Source organism: Rosa rugosa, chromosome 1 (genome assembly GCF_958449725.1).
Source record: "Rosa rugosa chromosome 1, drRosRugo1.1, whole genome shotgun sequence".
NCBI lineage: Eukaryota > Viridiplantae > Streptophyta > Magnoliopsida > Rosales > Rosaceae > Rosa > Rosa rugosa.
The window spans coordinates 12,938,602-12,951,882 of record NC_084820.1 but is presented as its reverse complement, the minus strand read 5'-3'; the positions used below and the strand labels follow the sequence as shown (position 1 = coordinate 12,951,882).

Here is a 13,281-nt window from a genome sequence, read left to right as displayed (position 1 = left end):
TTGTAGTCCTGTGCAAGAGTAATTTCCCTGAGTGTGGTAATTCCTAGCTAGGTTGGTACGTATTTGAGTGCCCTCGAGAGACTAGCCAATTTATTTTGTTGTGTTTCTTAATTTGTCTAATGTTGATCACTTGTAGCCCTACGCCCATTGAATAAATATGGACTACTGCAATTCTTTTATTTCTCTGTCGTATGTAGGCTCCAATGATCAGACAAACTGAAGCAGCTATATATATAGTTCAGGACTGAGCTGGGAAATATTTACTTCAGTAGTAGTCTCTGCCACCGTGGTGTTTCGGCTTGATATCTATCTAGTTTCATTGAATAAATGGATTTCATATTTTCATCCAATGGAATCACTCAGATCCATTGCCACAAGCCCATAACAAAAGCTTAGTATATAGTTAGTGGTTGATCTAGTATAAATGTGACTCATGTTCGGTGTACGTACGTACTTGCAGATCGAAGTAAAAGAACTTCTGTTTGACACAAAAACCAGTTGGCTTGCAAACTGTCTCTTTTGAGCGTGTGCGCAGGCGTGCCAGCACCGTGGGGTGCAGTCGTCGGGGTAGTCCCTTGACCTGACTTCTTCTTCAAGCGTTTGTGGACGAGGAGAGCACCAACCTCGCGACAAGGTTCTTCTCTAGCCTTCCGGGAAAGGACTTTCAGCCTTACGGATAAGGACTTTGGGTGTGATCTCTTCGCGTCACCGAATCGATACTTAGTATTGTAGACTAAGCAGAGCAATCACTGGGAAATTTGGAGAAAGCACGGGTTGCGCTAAAGCGTGACTTTAGCTTCGCTGGATTGCGAGGGCGTTACCCTTGCTTCGCTGGTAGTAACGGTGGCGGTTGCGCTCGCAGTCGGCTCCTGAGGAGACTGGGACTGGAAGTACGGTCGCCGGGTTGATCTGGTGATGCTGACAGTCGGCTCTTGGAGAGACTAGGACTGGCGGGCGGTCACCGGGTTTCAACGAGTTTGAAGGTTTGCTCCGGGGAGGCTTTGTAATCGCTGGGATTGATTGATTTGAGAGAGGTCCATATTCGTCCTTGAAACCTGGTATATATACCTAGGGTTTCGATTGTTCCTTGTCATAGAAGGGATATTGATTGAAGTTTCCTATTCAATACCCGCTACCCGACTCCAATAAGGTTTCGTTTTCCTCATGGACCACGGAATGGGTGAAGCTGTAACCCAAACTCGAGTAGGCTTATTTTTGGGCCGCAGGTATCGGCCCGCTGTGCTAAATCCACTAAAGGATCTTGCCAAAATTACTTTTGGGCTCAAACAACTTCATCCATTCAAAGTGATTTTGTGATTGTGTGGGAGCTGCTGTACGTCTGTGGTGTTTGGCTAGCTAAACACAGCTCCAAACAAGGTTTTAAATATTACTTTTTACTTATATCCTTTCTATTATTGATCAGTTGATTGTTTTGATTATGTTAGAATTCCAGCATCAGACATTACTAATATACGAAAGTTGAGTTCCACTGTTACTACTGTTCATCAAGGGGTGGAGAAGATTTTTTCGTCCTTGCTTTTTTGTTAAATTCAGGACTAATCGATGTTTCAGATGATATTCTCTGGACATATGCGTCTCTCGACAGCGGTTGACGTTTTTGCCCTTGCTTTGCTATTATAATTTCAGTTTTGTAGTGGTGTCCGACATGATATCGGCTGAGGATTTAGGTATGGGAGAATGTCATGGGGTTTAGAAAAGTAGAGGAGCAGGAGAGCCATTAGTTTGGGTTTGTGTTGGAAAATTACCGAGCGATCGAAGGTTTGCAGATTTTCTTTTGCTGAATTTGTTTTTCTAGCTTCATTAAGATGCTTGGAAATTTTTTTTCACATTCTGGTTAGATTGATCTTTTTGTTTTATGTGATACAAGGGATTGTGGTGTTTTGATAGAAAGAGAAGTAAAGAGTGTTTGGTTTCGATAGTCTTCAATCTGTTGTGTTGGTGGGTTTCGGGAGAGTGAGGATTGCAGGTTTGGAACTTTTCTCTTGCTACGGTTTTTGTTAGTTTTGTCGTTTTCGCTGATTGGGTGTTTTCGGTGTTGTTGGTTTTGGATTAATATGGTCTTTTATGTTTTGGGGGGTTTTCTTTGTCTTTGGATTTGGAATCTGGGTAATTGATTGAAAGGGTTTCAGGTTGTAGTTTTATTGTTACATGGCGATTCACTTGATTTCATGGATTTGTTTTGTGAGCTTTGGTTGTATTGGTTGCTATTAATTTTTGATCAAATTCTGCAGCAATTTGTAGTTTATGTAAAGGGATGAGTTTAGGCGGTTAATTAATTACATATTAATGTATAATTGTATATAGAGCTCGATCAATTAAGGGAAATGAGAGATTTAGGTAGGGGAGACTATAGAGATTGTAGCAGGTTATGCCGGGTGCAACTTATGTATATGAAATTTTCTGTTTCTTGGTTTCTGCATTTTGGGTGAGTTTCTTTACCTCTTCTTCCTTTTCTTGCGTTTTCCTTTTGCTGCAATTGTGGCCATGTATAGTTGTTTTAGAGTAAAGGGGTATCTCATTGGGTTAATGGGCTAATTGAGTAGGTACGTTATGGTCAGCTCCTTTGGTAAAATAGCAATGTGAAAATCAGGAAAGCAACGAAAGAGAAAATGAAGCACAAGTAATCAAAGTGTTAGAATTGAGTTTAGTAATTTCGTTATTATTGCTTCTGAGCTTTGAGTTCATGCTTCTTCGGGTTTTACTGCTTTCGCTTCAAGTTTGTTTCTTTCTTTTATCACTTTGCTTATCATTTGCCAAACGATGATTCATCACACTTCTTATATCACATTGGTAGTGTCAAAATGACAAAAGTAATTTCGTTAGCTGCAAGTCTTTACTGACTTCTAAACAAATGGGTTCATTTAATGATTGTTGACACCCAAAAATCCAGCTAACAAGCTCAATTTATGCTTTAAGCCCAATTCATATTTCGAGGCAAATTACACCCGCGAACATCACGCCACGCACGTGGACCCAAGCCACATTCACGCACTTGGGGCTACAAGAATGGGTGTGGTATGGAAGGTAACAGAATTGCATGAGGCCCGTTATTAGTTTTAGGCTCGTTGATAATTTTGGACTTGGGACCAAAATTCATGCCCAACGGCCTAACTCTTAATACGGGTAAGTGAATAAGAGAGAGAGCCCAAAAACCCAAGCCCAAATCCTTTAGAAACAAACAAAATAGTAAATGCTAAACATAGGATTCTTGATCCTAGCCGCATAACATAATCCCATAATCCCAGCAGCACATAATCCCAGCAACACAGCAGAAATCTTGGGATTGCAATCCTAGCAGCAAATCCTGCCTAAATTATGGCAGAAAATTTGCCCAAAATCTCATAGCCCTAGACACAACTTGACAAACCAAAACACATTGCAAAATCTAGTACATGCATTTAACCCAAGCTATCTCTTTACCCAGCAGTAAAGACATTCCACCGAGATTCCTTTAGCTGCTGGAATTGCATATAAATAGCTATGTTACTAACCAAGCAGAGGCAGGACAGAGTGTGCTAGCAAGCTCCCTAGCACTCTTCTTCTCTCATGCTTCCTCTCTCCCACATCCATCCATAGTTTTCCATCCTTTCAAACTCACCTTCTATCCAAACCCCCTTATCTCACAAACCTCAACCAGTATACAACACTGCTGGAACCTCTTCTTCTCAAACTCATGCTTTTCTAGCTCCCACGCCACACACATCTTGCCAAGCCTCTTTTGAAATGATCAATTCACTGCCATGCATATATATAGGAACTGCCGTGAAGAACACAACAGCAACCTTCCTAGGATTTTTAATCCTTCGAAGTTTGCTGGGCCTAGTCTTCGCTAACTCAGACAAATGGGCAAAGTTTTGGGTCCTTACCCATGAATATCCACTGCCGTACAACTCCGATCAAAGTGCCCCCTACATTTTGGCGACTTCACTGGGGACCAGGCTGTGTTTCCACCTCCGCTTCCTTAACAACAACATTTTTCTCCATAAATTTACCATGCTCACTTCAAACCAGTCATGCTTTACCACTGACAATATGTATCAGATGCAATCAATGGGAGCTCTCTTGATGAACATGCCAATACTCATTGAAACAAAAGCTTGTTGCTTATTGTATTGACTATGAGACTTCAATCCATGAGTTTCTGTAACAGGAATCATGAAAGCTGTCAAAATCAAATTTATTCACTCATTATTCAAGCTTCAATATTGAGTGAACAAATTAAGAGTCCTATTATAAAAGCTATCTCACCTTGAGGCTTCAACAAAACCAAACAAGCCACCACAAATAACCTCATCATCAGCTGATGCATTTCTTCCAGATCTGATAAGGTCTGAACCTTCTGCCTGAGAACTAGGCCATGATTCCAGCGGCTTTCACGCTGAATCTTGACTACCACTGCTGGGAGCAATATATAAACATCCTGCAAGCATCATAACCATTCGTGCCACAAAACTAACTTACTTTTGTTTAGCCATTTTTCAAGCATTTCGAGCCTATTTACCATATTTTTCATAAACCTTACAAACCACATGGAAGACAAAATATCAGTCCTTATTTGTGCTAATCCCAGGCCTAAATCAGCTCAGTATACTCAAACTCAAAGTTATCCTTTTTCTTTCAAGCATCATGCAAGAATACTTGGGGGCTTTGCTTAATGAATTTCAAAAACATGCTGTGATTTAACCATGGCTCCCTCCATTTCATAGCAGTGCTCTATGCTTCGAAAAAAAAAAAATCATGCTCTTATTCCATGGTAGGATGATAATTTTCTTGAAACTACCCATGCTTTTGTTGTCATAACACCGCCAGATACAGTCAAGCAAAACAGCAGCAAAAGGTCAAAGTGATGCAAACAAGCTTAGTAAGAAGAGACTTTTTTTTGTTCTTCACTTTTGAAAAAACCCAGATTCAATTTCATACTTACTTACTCTTTTGTGAACCTCTGATTTACATCAGAAAATGATATCAGTGAAAGTAAGTTTTGTTTTTCTCCTCAAAAGGCCAAATCTAGCTATTGAAAATTAAAGAAATCACATTTTTTTCCCTCTTCCTCTCATACTCTAACACTACCTCTTTCCTGAAAATATTTATCTTTTATCTCAAATCATCATGTCCTTACAAGGTTGAACCGTTTACCTGAGGACTAGGCTATGATTCCAGCAGCTAGCTTCCCCCTTGTTGCAACATATATTAAGCTAATCTATGTTCTTGATCTTTACAATCACTGCTGGGAGCAGTTTATTAACGCCCCTGCAAGCATTACAACCATTAAAGCTACATGCATAACAATCTTACTATTGTTTAGCCACTTCTTGAGCATTTAAAGCCTATTTGAACATACCCTTTCACTGAATCTTACCAGGAAGCATAAAAGATAACCTCTTCATTGTTGATGCTTATACCAGGCAATAATGATATTCTAGATATCTTATACCTATATCAATCTATATGTCTAGCTAACATAAATGTGAAGCTACAATTCTAGAGAGAAATACTCTTACAAAAGCAACATGCATATGTTTTCTAATCTAAAACCCAAGCACACAGCAATGGTCATAAGCACAAGCCCCTCACACTTCTCAAGCGATATTCATTGCCGGAGAACACGCAAGCAAAAGTTAAATCTTATACTTTTAATCAGGCTACTACACTTGGGGGCTGATGAGTTGGTTCATGTTGATTACCTTAACAACAGCTCATCCATCCTAAACTTTTTAGCCTCATATTCATGCATCAAGCTGATCCATCTGAAAGCAAAAAATATTCAAATCAGGCAAAATCATTCCCTTTACATACCATAACCAGCACCAAATTACATTGATATCCAAATCTTGACAACACCACAAACAAATCCACTCTCCACAATCAGTCATACCATTTCAATTCATTGCATAGCTCAAGCGTACTGATTTAAACCAGAATCAATACATCACGCATAGGCACTCTTATAATCAGGCTTTTACCATTTGCATCACTCAAGAGCACCTTTCCAGATCCATACGCCAAACCAACCAGCAACAAGCAAGTTGAAGAAAAGAAGAACTACTATATTATTGACGGATCTCATGCATATTCGTATCAGGCACACACATTCAAAATTTACAATCTTATTTTGAAACTAAAGTCTTTCAAGCATGCAGAAGAAAAAGAATTCATGCATGAAGACAGGAGCAACCAAGCAAAATGGATTGAGCATCATGCAACTCAAGCAATGGCCCAAGCAATTTAAGTTGTTCAAGGTGCTCAAATGTCCTGACAACTTCAAGAGAAAAAGAAATTTCATTGCTGGAACAAAGCCAAGACTGTAACGTTGCTTATTCATGATCAAGTTGCTAGTAAATCATGCAAGTCACCACTCACCGCCATGCTAAAAGGAGCTCGAAAAAAAAAAAAAACAAGCCATTATAACTCAAATATTCTAAGCTGTTCTAGCGCCAATATTACGGTATTCACTACCTTGCAGGCCTGAAGCTCTGAGATCAACAACTCAACCCATTTTACTGCTGGGAATAAAGATGACGTCCAAATACATCCAAAAAGAAACTGAACTTTTAGCATGCTAATCCTATCTGACCACAGAAGAAAAACAATTCAATTCAAAGAATTTGAGCAAGCAAGCCAAAACAGCTCACCATCATAATCAACCGAGCATACATACATGTCATTAAAGCTTGTACTAAAGCAATTCCAGCAGAAGTTCATGCAGCAGCTGCATTTCCTACTAAATCCTAATTCAACAATTTCAAGCCATGCCAAGCCGGTGATTAGTCGACAAGTAATTAATCGACATAAGAGTATAGCCGGAACATGCTAGCTATATCAAATTAGACCTGAGCTTAAATCTCTATTATATAACTCAAGCATGAATCACGACCTGCAAGCAAACATGACAGCCTTTATGCATGTATATTTGTGGTATTGTGTCACTGCCGTGCTACGTGCAAAAGATTGGTTTTGCTCGAAGTAAGGTATACGTGGGGGCTTGGTGAAAGATGATTCATGATGAAAAGCACATGCCTATAGTCTATTGATTCATTGGAAAATGCGAACTAGAATTTAAGGCTTCCAAGCACCCTACTGCTGGATCAGTTCTAATCACTTTCTGCCCATTCAAGGGAACATGATTTAAAAAAAAAAAAAAGGAAAGAGTCAAAGTTCTTATGATGTTTGAATAATCAAAGATTCATCTACACAATGCCAAACTCATGCTCATGCCACTCATACTCATGCCAAGCTCCTTGTCAAGCCAAGCGGATTCATGACCAAGAGTAACAATTCAATACTTAAACAAGCTTATGTCAAGCAAAATATTTTAAGCATATAAGCATACAAACACCAATCATGTCAAGCTTCTCTCTAAGGTCATGCATCCAACAGCGAACTAACAAGCATACAAAGGCAAGTCATTCCAAGCTCGAATCTTGCAAGATCCTATATGCATCGAAAACCAAGTGAGAATCACGCCAAGCCATTACATCCAAGCACATGCTTTCCAACACTAATGCACTCTCATTTGACCATTAAATAAACTTGAGGAAGTCACAAGCTTATACCATCAAGCACATGCCTACGACGTGCCCAAGCATAATGGTCACTAATTGAATCTATTCAAACCGAAACAAGCAAGGCGGACATCATACAAGCTCATGCTCTTACCAAGCCAAATTCCTTACATGACAACAAATTAATCTAGACATGTATACCTGGAGAGTCAAGCAAGACAATGCGAAAAACCAAATTGCCAAACGCTGCTGTAAAAGCAACACGAACCACTGCCATGCCATATAATTCAAATCAATAGTCTTTTCCAAACCATTTTGTGATAATCTTACTTCGTTAAACCAACATGCTAACCTATTTTTAACCTTATCCATACTAATTTTTTTCTAAACAATCTCTTGCTGTTGTGACAACCTCTTATCATGCTAGCTAGACCAAATCTCGATTCTTCCTAAAATGACCAGACCTAGTTTCAATAACCAAAAGCACCTTCCTATCAAGCAACAAATGTTTCTAACCCTTTAAACAACCATCATGCCAAGCTAATACCTAGAACACCTCATGCATATGTCAATCGGATCATAACCAAGACAGCCATGCCAAGCATACAAACTCCTCTCTTTCAAATGAGTGCGTCCACCAAGTAACCATCTGCTAGCTCAAGCCATCAAAAGCTCATGCCTAGAATATGCCCAAGCATGACTATCACAAGTTCAATCGAAACAAAAGTCAAGCCAAGCAAAGATATTTTTTGTTTTACAATATCAAAGCTAATCAAGCAAGACCATGCCATGCAAACCATCGCAAATTCAAGCCAAGCAAATTACTGATAAAGTGTCAGTAACATGATCAAGCCAAGCTAAGAAAGTTACATATACCAAGCCAAACAACGCCATGCTATATCATTCCTTTTCACAATTATAGCAGTAAAATAGGAAAGGCTCACAAACGGCTAGCAAAAAAGGGCTCACAAAGGCAGGTTACATCACAGTCCCAGCAACAAAACAAAGTATGTTATGTGATAACTGCAACAATTAAAACAAGCCACAGCAAAACATGCCATGCAAATTCATGCTATTAACTTCAATTCTTGACAAGCAATATCCATATTCATATATTATCAATCAATCGTTGTGATTATTGAGCAAATTCAAATCCCAGCAGCAAGCATAAAGAGTTCACCACCAGAGAAAAGATCGACCAATGTTTCAATTGCATTCAAGAATACAACTTTGAATAATCAAATGTAAGCATATTTCACGAGAACACTCTTGTATGGATGCTCACTTGGATATCGTGACGACCACAATGCAGCGATTTAGCCCAGTAAGCTAATTCCCAGCAGCCAATCAAAGCAACGACAAAGCTAGCACCACTGCAATAAAGTCAAGGTTGGGTGTGGTCAATGTGTTACCACAGCTACCATAAGTCATACAAATCCACAGAGAACATGCTAAAATAAGTAAGCAAGCCAAAGCCAAGCCACAAAGAAATCCTATACAAATGAAAATCCTACATGAAAGCATTTATTGACCTAGAAGATAACACCAAGCAAGATATAGCAAAAAGAATGTATATGACTCAGATATGCTAGTCAGGCACATGATCATGCAAATCTGTGACAATGAAGGAAAGCAAGCTAAGCAATTCAAGCAAAAAAAATTCAGTTACTGTGATCAAGTTAAAGCTCACTTCATTGCTGTGTTCAAAGCTTCCACCGTTTACTGACATCTAGTTTATCATCGGAATTGATACTCTCATATCCTGTGTCATTGGCCTCTACTACTCCACTGCTGAAACAAAAGCTGCCGTAATCAATTTTGTGAAATCAGAATTCAAGCACAGGGTATCTCATCTGAAGCAAAAAATGTGGAGAAGTCATAAGCACAAGCATTTATGATCCAGCAAGCATTAATTATACAAGCTTTCACATGTTATGATTTCAACATCAGGCATATACCTACTCTTAATTCAAATTCCAACCTATCATAGATTTTCGCTCCAACACCATTACATATACAGATCCAAATATTGCTACCCATACACAATTCAGCAACCAAAGTCATACTCTGAGTCTTCACTACTCTACACAAGCATCTACAGCCATACTTCAACATCAAGCATTTACATATCCGGTCTATCACCAAATTTAGTGCCCATTCTTCACATCAAATATTATCATTTAAATGTCCCGTACATATATCATTAAAAGCCCAAAATCTTGAACCCAAGTTATTAACTTCTCCCTCAAAGCAAAAATCATTGTTGAGATGGATCTATAAGGTGTAGAGGCAAACAAGAAATCAATGAAATTTGAGCCCAAATATGTCTAAACCCTATATAAGGTGGCAATCACGAGAAATTTCATGCTTAATACATGGCATATTAGCCTAACTCTATGAACCAATATATCATGCCAAGTCCATGCTAATACCAAGCTTGTGCTCATGCCACTCGAACATCATGCCAAACACATGTTCGTGCTAAGATCATGCTCAAGCCAAGCAGATCCACGACCAAGAGGAACACGCCAATACTTAAACAAGCTTACGCCAAGCAAAAGTAATTTAAGCATACAAGCATCCGACATGCATACACAAGCCATGCCAAACTCCTCTCTTAAGGTCGTGCTTCTACCATAGAACATATGAGGGCCATGCCAAGCAACCAAGCTCATTCTTTTTAATGCTGACTCCCTTTAAAAATACTTAAGATGACCACAAGCTCAAGCTACCAAAGCACACACCCAAGCAAAGCTACTACATGCCGTTCACACTCCAAGCAAGAAACCAAGCAAAACTAAAACCATTGAATTAATATGGCCAAGCCAAGCTAAGAAACATGATTTACATGGTAAATAAAGCCAATTAATACCATGCTGCATCATGCTTTATTGCAATCACGGCAACAAATTGATGCAAAAACCAAAATACGCGAAACCCAGCAAATCAATCACAACAACAAATCAATGTCGCTGAAGCAACAAGCAATCATTGCAGCAAATTGATGCAAAAACCAAAATACGAGAAACACAGCAAATCAACCACAGCAACAAATCAATGTCGCTAAGCAACAAGCAATCACGACAACAAATTGATGCAAAAACCAAAATACGCGAAACGCAGCAAATCAATCACAGCAACAAATCAATGTCGCTGAAGCAACAAGCAATCACAGTAGCAAATTGATAACGCGAGAACCAAAATACGCTATAACACAGCTATTATCATCGCTAAAATAGAGAAGGGGGAAAGATAGAGATAGCAGAGGAATAAGAAGCCTATACCCAGCAGAAGGAAGTTCGACCCAGCAAGCCTATAGAGCAATCTTCATTCCATTCCTTTCTTCCAGGCGCAAAATCTGATCAAGAAGCCTAAAGATACTCTACCACATGCTTGACGCAATAAATCTATTCTGTAAGAGGCTAAGGAGGTCGTGAACATGATTTCTCATATCAAAAGACTGTGAAGGAAGACAAGCTCATTTCCCTCAAAATTAAAAAACTGACTTTTGAGGAGAAAGACGTCTTGTGAAACAAAAAGATGAGAAAAGCCTAATGGATTTCACGGGCCAAGACCACTTTCCTAAAAGAAAGGTGATTGGAGGCTGAACTCTTTCCTTCTAGGAGTTCGATGATGACTAGCATTTGTTTTTCAAGCTGAATAAGTCGTAGCTCATATTTGGAGGATTTGCAAGCCAACATATCTTTCAAGCCAATATATCATGCAATGAGTCTTCGGATTTGATTATGTAGCCCGCAACATGCTTGCACGACCTACATAATCAAGGGGGCTAATGTTGACACCCAAAAATCCAGCTAACAAGCTCAATTTATGCTTTAAGCCCAATTCATATTTCGAGGCAAATTACACCCGCAAACATCACGCCACGCACGTGGACCCAAGCCACATTCACGCACTTGGGGCTTACAAGAATGGGTGTGGTATGGAAGGTAACGGAATTGCATGAGGCCCGTTATTAGTTTTAGGCTCGTTGATAATTTTGGACTTGGGACCAAAATTCATGCCCAACGGCCTAACTCTTAATACGGGTAAGTGAATAAGAGAGAGAGCCCAAAAACCCAAGCCCAAATCCTTTAGAAACAAACAAAATAGTAAATGCTAAACATAGGATTCTTGATCCTAGCCGCATAACATAATCCCATAATCCCAGCAGCACATAATCCCAGCAACACAGCAGAAATCTTGGGATTGCAATCCTAGCAGCAAATCCTGCCTACATTATGGCAGAAAATCTGCCCAAAATCTCATAGCCCTAGACACAACTTGACAAACCAAAACACATTGCAAAATCTAGTACATGCATTTAACCCAAGCTATCTCTTTACCCAGCAGTAAAGACCTTCCAACGAGATTCCTTTGGTTGCTGGAATTGCATATAAATAGCTATGTTACTAACCAAGCAGAGGCAGGACAGAGTGTGCTAGCAAGCTCCCTAGCACTCTTCTTCTCTCATGCTTCCTCTCTCCCACATCCATCCATAGTTTTCCATCATTTCAAACTCACCTTCTATCCAAACCCCCCCTATCTCACAAACCTCAACCAGTATACAACACTGCTGGAACCTCTTCTTCTCAAACTCATGCTTTTCTAGCTCCCACGCCACACGCATCTTGCCAAGCCTCTTTTGAAATGATCAATTCACTGCCATGCATATATATAGGAACTGCCGGGAAGAACACAACAGCAACCTTCCTAGGATTTTTAATCCTTCGAAGTTTGCTGGGCCTAGTCTTCGCTAACTCAGACAAAGGGGCAAAGTTTTGGGTCCTTACCCATGAATATCCACTGCCGTACAACTCCGATCAAAGTGCCCCCTACAATGATATTAAGGTCATGAAATTGATTCATGGTATAAATCTTTATTTCAGGTTAACGAGCAAGTACCACTAACGAACGAGGCGCAGAAAACGTCAACAAACATCAAGCAAAGACGCGTCTCTTTGAAGAGGCTTCCTTCTTTAAATTGTTTTTCTTTTCTTATCAAAAAAAAAAAAAAAAAAGACGCGTCTCTTTGGATTACTCTCAAATAACACTCATACTTTATATATCAGTTCATTTAAAAAGAAAACAATTGATGCATTTATACTACCCGCTGCAAACCACGAGCTTTGTAATTGCTCATATCTTTCTACAACTGCAACAATTAGACGTTCAAGCTTAGCATACTCACTACCTACACAAATGAAATCATCAAATATACATTGCAGGAACTACATCAATATTCACTCATTATTGTCTTTCATTTATTGCTTTATTAGACAATACATACCAAACTTCATTTGAAGTTAATAATTCCAATAAAAAATTAGTCAAAATATAACAAGAAACAAGAGACAATTTTGGCTGAATAATTCGATATCTCATTCACCTTACAAGAAGGAATTATATACAAATTACAATTGTGCCTAATAAGACAAGTACTACTCCTAAGGCAAGTAGTAAATCTAATAATACAACAGATATTACAGATCACAGAATATTACAGAATATCTACATAAATAAGGTAAGTATGACTCACGCCAACACTCCCCCTCAAGTTGGCGCATACAGATCACGAATGCCCAACTTGTCAAGTGAGTCATGAAATGCCTTACTCGATACTGCCTTAGTGAGAACATCAGCCAACTGTTCTTCTGTGTGGACAAATGGAAAAGAGATAAGTTTAGCATCAAGCTTCTCTTTAATGAAATGTCTGTCAACCTCAACATGCTTAGTTCTATCATGTTGTACTGGGTTG

At 39.2% G+C, this 13,281-nt stretch overlaps 2 long non-coding RNA genes across 2 annotated transcripts; both read right to left on the bottom strand.

Moving 5' to 3' along the window:
- Positions 1-4,398: 4,398 nt before the first annotated feature.
- LOC133724574 (uncharacterized) lies at positions 4,399-5,875 on the bottom strand. The gene is made up of 3 exons (XR_009853775.1): positions 5,706-5,875; positions 5,158-5,271; positions 4,399-4,441 (listed from the first exon to the last, which is right to left on the bottom strand). It is a non-coding gene; the product is annotated as an uncharacterized LOC133724574 (long non-coding RNA).
- A 2,844-nt stretch (positions 5,876-8,719) lies between these two features.
- On the bottom strand, positions 8,720-10,974 carry LOC133741383 (uncharacterized). Its single transcript, XR_009861863.1, has 3 exons — positions 10,808-10,974; positions 9,214-9,376; positions 8,720-8,896 (listed from the first exon to the last, which is right to left on the bottom strand). It is a non-coding gene; the product is annotated as an uncharacterized LOC133741383 (long non-coding RNA).
- Positions 10,975-13,281: the final 2,307 nt, after the last annotated feature.